The 9,478-nt window shown below is 43.2% G+C and overlaps 1 protein-coding gene across 2 annotated transcripts in view; it reads right to left on the bottom strand.

The window, feature by feature from the left end:
• KANSL1 (KAT8 regulatory NSL complex subunit 1) overlaps positions 1-8,273 on the bottom strand; it is a 156,807-nt gene extending 148,534 nt beyond the window's left edge. The window contains exons 1-2 of one of the 2 annotated variants that reach the window (XM_033089856.1): positions 8,109-8,273; positions 7,202-7,340 (exon numbers count right to left, since the gene is read on the bottom strand). The gene's annotated coding sequence lies outside the window, so the exon portion shown is untranslated. Of the gene's footprint in view, positions 1-7,201; positions 7,476-8,108 lie in introns of those variants that run through there. The other variant, XM_033089855.1, reaches the window with a different exon arrangement.
• Positions 8,274-9,478: the final 1,205 nt, after the last annotated feature.

Raw genomic sequence — 9,478 nt, forward strand, 5'->3', positions numbered from 1 at the left:
GTAAGATTAAAAACCACAAAAAAAAAACCACAAAAAAAACCCCCACCTCTTTGTAATCCTTATTCCAAAGCTACAAAACTGCTCACATTGAAGATCGGATCCTAGAGTTCCCAAGGGGAAGGCCAGGATTTGCACGCGGATGGGACTAGTGTAGCTTTTCCACCAGTACCCTCCTCAGATGTACTTCCCAAGTCAGGCAATGCAGCCCTCAGACCATCCATTAAACGCATATTTACTCAGTGCCATCACACGGCAAGCAGTGATGATACAAGATGAGACAGCCCCTACTCTCAAAGAACTCAGAGATGAACTGGGTGAGAGAAGAAAACCTGCAATCGCTGTATAGAAGCGCTACGTATACATCCACGCTCAAAGGCCATGCGTGGGTACATATGAAGCTCTCAGCGTCAGCTACTGTTGTGGTTACTGTTATCAACATCACTATTAGTTTCTAGAATAGGGTGGAGGCCATTTTAAACAGGCAATTGCAAGTGTGAAGGCCCAGAGGCAGAGGAGCAACAGGTGCACAGAAGGAACCGCAAGCAGGTCAGCACCGTTGAGTACAGAGGTGCTCGGGCAGGAGCAGAGATGATCTGGCAGAAGCCCGATCGCCAAGGCCCTGGGTGTTTAGCAAAAAACTTGACCTTTACCTTGAGCCGCATTAGCCATTGGGGAGGAGGCACATAGTCATATGATGAAATCTGCATTTTGTAAGGATCACTTTGACAGCAACTTGGAAGGCAGTCAAAGACGATGATCAAAAGGTGACTGAAGGTCATGCAGGCAAACAAAGGGTGACGAAGGTATGATCTCAGAAGGGAGAAGTGGGAGTGACCAGGGAAACATTACGAGCTAGGATCTCAAGAACCTGGTGACTAATATGCCACAAGAGGGAATTTAGTGACTGGGTGGGAGATGAAGATAGGAAGAGGATGGACTTGGGGAAGTAGACAGGGAGGTCAGTTTGAAATGAACAAGGGACATCCAAGTGCAAATGTCCAGGAGGCAGCTCTGTGTGTGGGATTGGAGATCAGAAGACCACTTAGAGCTGGAAAAAACACATTTGCAAACCATCAGTATTAAATGGATGGCGAATGAGACACAAACTCAACTAAGATATCCCCCAGGAATTGCAGAGGGTGAGAAGAGACAGAGCCAAGGTAAGGCAAACACTGACGTGAAAGAGGGAAAAAGTTTACAAAGAACTCTGGGAAAGAGCAGCCGGGGATAACGATGACAACAGAGCCAGCACACACAGCACTTGTAATGTACTATGTGCCGGGCGCTCTTCCATGCGCTTCTCATGTATTAACTCATTTCCTCCTCACAACCGTCCTGTGAGGTAGGTGTTATTATTTGTATTTTTTAATTATTTTTCCCATTTTTCAGATGAGGTAACTGAGGCATAGAGACGTTCAATTACTTCTGCAAGGCCAATGCCCATAGCTGCTCTCCTGTCCCCTACCTAACTTCATTTCCTCCCTCCACCCCCTACCACTATTACTCTGCCTCAGCCTGTGAGCTCTCCCGGGACTAGTCCAGTGGTCCTTCCTCCCACAGCCCCAACAATACCCTGTACTATGAACTCCTTCACTTCAGCATAGGGGGATAGAAGGAATCTGGGAGCTAGACTCTGATGCAACTTACAAAGCAACTTTATAACATGCCTTTCTATCAAGAGCAGCCCCAGAGCATTGTACAAATCTGATGAAAGCAATGGACCATTCCTCTCCATAAAATGCACACGGCAAAACCACATCATTTTGCATCTGGCTGCCAAAAAACTGTCATTCTTCATGTATTTTATCCATAGAAAAGTTCCTCCCGCTATCAGTAAAGATCTATTTCCTCTTCCTTGGCAAATAATTTATACCAGCATTAAATTAGAGGGAAGGGGTGCTGGAGGCTGGAACAAGGACAGTGACAAGAACAATAATTAGCTGATACTAAGGTGGGAGACCATGCAAATAAATAATAACCCACCAGAGAATATAAAGAATAGCTCACGAGTTCATACTCGCCCACCAATGCAGTATAGTTCACGGTCTCCACAGACACAACACAGTAACTGATGGGCATCGTGAGGATCGTCAATAATTTTGGATTATTAGTAAAAGGCAAAAATTTATTCAGGGTGCTTTAAGGAGGCAGAGAAGCCTTTGAAACAGAGGAAACCATGAAACAGAGGTGCACACAGGCCAATGGTGAAAGTAAAGTTTAAAAACAAAACAGAAAGGCCAGCAGCAGCCGCATCATCAGGGACCTATGCTCTAAGTTTAAGTCTGAACTTTACCCAGAAGGCCAAGGTGGCGGGGGGGGGGGGGGATACAAGCAGAGGGCTGGCCAAATTAGTCAGGCCAGAGGAGGGACTTCCTCATGGTCTTACTATTTCTCAGGTGACCCATACTGTCTGCCTCAAAAATGACAGTTTGAAGGCAAAGGCTGGAGAATAACCATGTTATTAGTAGGCTGGTGCAGAAGTAATCGCTGTTTAAACAGTTAGAAATAATTGCAAAAACTGCAATTACTGTTGCACCGACCTAACAGCTTTTTCAAATATGGCATCTGACTGAATATAAAACATCTCTTTATTCACACAGGGAAGAGGGTGTAAATTCCATATTACTGGGTATCCTTACCTCCCAAACCCCTAGAGACATATCTGGGCCTAATTCTTACAAATTAAGGAAATCCCAAATTTCCATCAATTTCTACAAATGATGAGACATGGAGAGCAAGACTGTAATCTTGATCCTAATTTTTCAAATCAGAATATTACTGATACCAAAAAAAAGAATAACCTTACCTTCTAAAGATTCACTTTTATATAAATCAAAGTTTCAAGGATAACAAAATTCTATACATATTAAAGATAAATGAGAAGCCTAAAGAAATAATCTACTTCTTTAACTCACGTTACCAATTTGTACCAAAATGTTCATTTCCTATATATCGGTGTTGAAGGTCTGCCACCCTTAATGAATGACACAGTGTTGTTATGGGTTGAACTGTGCACTGCTCCCGCCCCCCCAAAAATGTATTTTTGGACTCCTAACCCCCCGTCCCTCAGAATGTAACCTTAGTTGGAGAGAGGGTCTTTACAGAGGTAATCAAGTTAAAATGAGGTCATTAGGGTGTGCCCCAATCTAACATGGCTGTTGTCCTTTTAAAAAGGAGAATTTTTGAACACAAAACACGCATCCAGGGAGAACTCTGTACAAAGGGGATATGCTGCCACAATCCAAGGGAACTACCAGAAGCCAGAAGAGAAGCCTGGACCAGATCCTGGCCTAGCACCTTCAGAGGGAGCATGCTCCTGCCCTCAGACTTCTGCCTGCAGAACTGAGACCATCGATTTCTGTTGTTTTCAGCCACCAAGTTTGTGACACTGTTATGGCAGCCCTAACAGGTGTCATGAAGAAAATTAGCAGCTCATGTTTACTGAGCACATACCAAGTGTCATTCTAGGCACTTGGTACCAATAAACTCTTTTAGCCCTTACAAAGTCCATCCCAGGTTCCAGGCATTCTAATTATACCTTTCTACAAATGAGGACACCAAAGTTCTAAGAGGTTAAAGAACTTGCCCAACATTAGCCGGAGTCCCACTCTTATCACTAGGCTATAAAGAACTATTATCAATAGTAATTATAAGAACAGTCGTAGTTCACTGAGTCAGACTCGAGGTCTTTTACAAATATACACCAATTCTCTGAAATAAATGTTTGTATTATTTCCAGTACAAAGAAGGACCCTGAATCTCGGACAGATTAAGAAATTGCCCAAAATCACACAAACAAGAATGTGATAGTGTATCTAATTGCCAACCTGAAGGAATAAACAATAAACATCTTTTTATACTAAAACTTGAAGAGCAAATGAAAATTTTTAATGCCTGATTTCACAATTCAGTACTAGAAATACACATCTATAAATTCAAACTTCGTCAAGATCCCAGGAGAATGTGTTCTAGGTTACAGCACCATTGTGTGTGTATCCCTTCAACCATCGTTCAAGGGCTCTCTGCTCTCTCAGTTGGGCCCCTCACTGTTTCTCTGACTTCCAGACACAGTAGAAGAAAAGATGTAAGGATTGAAATACTGTTTTTTATTAATTTGAATTTTTTGATTTTTGATACAAGTATCAGAAAGTATAGAAAATTATAATACAGAAAGTTGTCTCCTTCCCACAGTATCCTCTACCTGCTCAGTTCCTTAGACTTAACAGGCAACCAATGTCACCATTTTCTTGTTTATTCTTCTAGCTTTTTGTTGTTTTTTTAATGTATATACAACAAGCCAATACAAATTTTCTTTCCTCCGTTTCTTTTGCAAAAAATACAAAGGGTACCATACCATACACACTGTTCTGCATCTTGCTTTTATCACTTAACTGTGTATCTTTGAGATCTTTCTAAATCATATTGAAGTGTTTTAATTCTGTCCTTTTGTTTGTCAAGAATACTTTTTATTTGCTTTCACCATAGTTCAGTCTAGCACACAGGACAACCAGCAGCCCCTAAGAGCTATCTGACACAACTAATGGTGGCACATCACACACCAAAGACCATCTTTCTTTTCTCTCTGCCTCTTCTTCTTCACTTTGCTCTTTTCTCCAGCTTACCCAAGTTCTCTTTCTCCCTGTTCCTCTCCCATCTCACCCATCCCCTAACCCTGACAACTGGACCTAAAAACAGCAAACATCATTGGCATTGCTTAGTCATGGCTAACAAGAAAAAAGCTGTAGACCCCGGATATAGAAAGAAAGGGGTAAATAATTTCCATGGTAACTTCTAATTAACAAGTGTGCTTTCAACTGAGGAGTTTCTGTTTGGAGTTACTTTTTCTTTGTTACTTAGGTTTCCTTTGGTACTTTGGTTTATGAAAAGGGTGAGTATTGGCACTGTTTTCTATAAGCATGGAAACAAGTACATATTCAGGCCTGACATTCATGTAATGCCTGACAGAACTGGAGTTCATTCTGAAATGAGATAATCAGAAACAAAGTGGAAGAACTACAAAAAATGAACACTTTGGCTCCAAAGTATACACTTTAATTAGGCTGTCATTTCTTTTTACTTAAAAATGAACAGCTGTAACCTGAAAATACATCTCAGAAACATTTTAAGGATATTTACAACTGAAAAAGAGAATAAAGTTCTCTTTCTCCCTTTTTATTTCCCATCCTGCAAATTCAATGTTATCCTCTTCCCCGAAAAAAGTGCCTTTTCCCCGCCCTGTCCTAATCAAACACTATAAGTTTTTCTAAGTAGTAAAAGGAGGAGGAAAATGTTAGCAAATAAAAAATCTGCTCAGATTCAGAAGAGATCTTCCACTGATCAAAGAACTGGTAGGAAACATAAAATTAAGGCAGCCACATAACTACATTCTTAAGTAGTTAACAGGTGGTAGGTAACTCATATAGTAGGAAGCTCTGTACTCCTGCCATCCCAGAGGTCTTTGGTACAACTTCAGGGGTTATTGTGGAACTATAGTTGACCTTTGAACAATGAGTTTGAACTGTGCGGATTTTTTTCAATACAGTAAACGCATTTCTCTTCCTTAAGATTTTCTTAATAAATTTTCTTCTCTAGCTTACTTTATTCTAAGAATACAGTATAACATACTCTAAGAATACATGTATCATAACATGTGATAACCAACTGTTTATGTTATTGGTTGAGCTTCCGGTCAACAGTAAGCTATTAGAAGTTAAGTTTTGGGGGAGTCAAAAGTTATTCCTTATTTTTGACTGTGTGTGTGTGGGGGCGGGGGGTCGGCACCCCTGATCCCTGGGGTTGTTCAACAGTCAACCACATAACACCCCAAGTTCAGAGATTTACTGGTAAAATCTTAAACATCATATATATCTTAAGAAGGAGGCTCTATGTACCTAATACATTAGTTAAAACCAGGGTAATGGTAAAACAAAATTCAATATATGGATCCTAATTTCCTTGGGTTTCTGGGGACCTAGGGCCTGCTGATATCCCCTTGCCTGCTTCCTAAAGATAACAGAGGTCACCAGGTCCTGGCGCTAAACACTTGGTACCAAAGAGAAACACTCTTATATAAGGTTTTCCAATTCCTAAGTGTTCAGGACTTCTGGGTGGGTTCCCCATACAACCCCTCCAACTCTACACGGAGAATGGCTGGTAAACTATCACTTTGACTTCTTTTACACATAATGTAAGCAACAACAACAGCTGGAATATAAACTAAGAAGAGAACTCAGTCTACATTTACCTAAAGATTTCCAACAGTCCAAATATTTAGGTTACATTATTCTGATTTATTCGTTGCATTAAATTGGCATTCCACAGGGCAGATGACCACACAACGGTCTTAAATACACTAATATCTAGCTCCAAAGGAAGGCAACCTGAGCCACCTGGCGAAACTGGTGAGGGCTTCCATCACCCCTCATCTTTCTCTGTCCATCCTTCCTCTCATTTTCCTCCCTACAAATGTCTTAAGCTTTGCCCTTTACTTAGTACAAACGAAGTGTCCTTTGGCCATCTATGTACAAGAAATTGGAAGGAGTGAAGGGACTTGAGAACCACATTAATAAGAGCTTTTTCATCTAAAGATCATCAGCCCACATTGCCCAACAGAGGTTTATCCTGTGAAATGAAACTTGGCACAAAGCGCTACCTGTGCAGAAAAAGTGTTAATTCCTATGCAAATGACTAGGAAGCAGCAGGACTCTCCAGTGGAGTCGTACACGCAAACCAACAGGCCTCAGAAAATTCTACATGAAGTTTCAGAGTAAACAAATGGTTAATGACACATCACTTGTAATTCATGAATCAGCTACAGATTTGCAAGTGGGACACACCCTACTACCTATGACTACCTGTTGAAAATGGACCTGGATGGCTGAAGTGCCAATCCATCCTACTGAGATAGGATAATTTTACAGCTATGTGGGTTGTCATAATTTAAAGTTAGAAAATTAACACATCATTATAATGAAAGTTAACTTGAGAACTTCATTCATATTTTAACACCAACAATTAAGAACAGTAGCAATACAAAGTAAAGAGTAACCAACGAGTCCTAGGAAGCAACCATAAGAGTAGTTTTTGAGGGGAAAGGAGGGTCAGGTAATAGGTTGAAGAATTGCAAATTCGAGAATATTCTCAATTCTAAAGAAAAATAAAATGAGGCCTTTAATTGAAAAAAAAAAATAACACATCTTACCTTAGGAGGCATCCACATAGCATTCATAGTGTCAGGAATAGTTCAGACAATTCTCAGAAATGAGCAAGCAGGGAGTCTTAGTAATCCCTCAGTCACCAAGTATGAGCAGGTAGGAAATTTTTTTGTTTCAAGAAGGTATCTGAAAGAGAGGACTTTCATTTAGACTAAAAAATAATCAAGAATAAGCAAATAGTTTGAGTATCTGGACAGAGATTTGAAGTACTATTTGCTTCACCATCCTAAAAAGATGTACAAAACACAGTCCCCTTTAGAAAGAGGCAAATGTATGTATGTGTATATCCATATCATGTAGAAATATAGTTTACATAAAAAGTGAATTAACTGTGTAATACATGTTTTCTATAATATAAAATTGCTTATCAAATAGTTAGAAAACCAAAATCCCAGGTAGAAAAATGATTCTTCAGGGTACTTCATAAACACTACTGAAAAGTGATTTAACGGACCATCTAAAAAAGACCCTTGTCACATTTAATTTTATTTAATAAAAACCTCTCTGATCATTCTCACTGTCCTAAATTTTATTAAGTTTCAGGACCTATCTACATAAAAAATAAAATCCATTCTTGACTGAAGTGCTACAAGCAAATAAAAGAGCCTTCTTCTCTAGAGATCGTTAAAAGCAGACCAAACAACTTAATTTTGAGGAAGGAGAGAGGCAAGTTTGCCTGGAGGCAGGAGGATGGATTAAATGACCTCTCCTAGGAACCTTGTTCAAGTCCTAGGCCTGAATGAAAATTCCAGCTTAACCAGTTACTGCTTCGCTTAAAATGGAGGCTTGCCCGAGTAGGGACAAGAATAACAGCACCCACCTCTGTAAAATAAATTTCAAAAAATCAAAAATTACAATACCCTCATTTTGGAAAAAAAAATTTTAAATAAAAACCTCTGGAGTAGATTTGTTCCTGCTATGCGTTTGTCACTTGGGCTTCGAAGACTTGGCATCACTTTCCTTACCGCTCATCGGATTTTTTTTGGGGGGGGACGGGGGAGTTTGACTCTTGACCCAAGTCTCAGGAGGATTTAATAGACCCTCCATGATCCCCACCGCAAAAGACATGGGAAGAAGAGAAAGGGGAGAGAGCCCGAGTTCTCACCCCTCCCCCCACCTTGGACCCTAGTCCCAAACCTACACCCCCCGCCAGCTTCCCGCAGTGGGGCGACTCCTTCTGTCCCATCCCCATTGTCAGGGAGGGGGCGAATGGGGAAGTGGGCTCCGGGCAGGGGAGCCTGCGGCCGTTGCCCCGGCTCGCTTCAGGAGGGGCGGCCCGCGGGATGCAGCTTCCCTTCCTCTCCGCGTCGGTCCGTCCCACCTCGGCTCGGCCTGGCGCCCCGGGCTCTGCTCGGCGCCCCCGGCCCCAGGCCCAGCCCCGGTCCGCCCCCGGGCACCAGGCCCCCAGCCCCTCGGCCGGCAGCCCGCGGCCCAGGCCTGCGAGTGGGCGCGGGGCGGGGGTCCCTGTGCCTCACACACGCGTCCCCGCTCCCCCAAGTCCAGCCGCTTCCAGGGCCCTCGGCGGCGCCCGCTCCCCGGGCCCGCCGGCCCCCCGCCTCCCGCCTGGGCCACCCCCTCAAACTCCCGCGGATAGGACCACATCCCCTTTCCCACCATCACCCCTAACGACTCGTGCCCCCTACCCCCGCGGCACCAGTGCCAACGGCTGCTCCCCCGGCCCCGGACCTACCTGCACGGCTCAACCAAGCCTAGAAGTGGAGGCGGGGAATCTTCTGCCCTCCTCTGTCTCTCATTGGTCCTTCCGGGGCACATCGTGAGCGCCATTGGCTAATGGCGGGTGTCCGTCAGAGCGGTGGGGCGGGACAGGAGGGGAGAGGGATGCTGGTGCCTCGGCGTCTCTGTCTCTGTATCTCGCTGTCTCTGTCTTGGCTCTTGGAAATGAGAGACATTTGGACAAGGCGACTGGAAGGGGGCCCGCGGTGGGAAAGATAGAAATAGGAATCCTGGCAGAGCTTCCCACCAGTCAGCCACTCCGAACCCCCTACCTAAGTCCCCTTTGGATCCTCTTCTCCATCACCCCCAACCCCGGCCCCTCACCCCTGTAGGTTCTTCATCCAGGAAGCGACGTGATGAAAACTCGAGGCCGGAAGGCCATAGGAGAGATTTTATATATGAATATAAAATATACACATACATATATGTATAAAGTCAACCAGATATAAGGTCACAAGAGCCTGGAGAGGAAAGGGCACACATCTCACAAACGGGAAGGACTTGAGATATAACCAATATAATAAGGAATC

The sequence above is a fragment of the Rhinolophus ferrumequinum genome, chromosome 21 (assembly GCF_004115265.2).
Source record: "Rhinolophus ferrumequinum isolate MPI-CBG mRhiFer1 chromosome 21, mRhiFer1_v1.p, whole genome shotgun sequence".
Classification (NCBI taxonomy): domain Eukaryota; kingdom Metazoa; phylum Chordata; class Mammalia; order Chiroptera; family Rhinolophidae; genus Rhinolophus; species Rhinolophus ferrumequinum.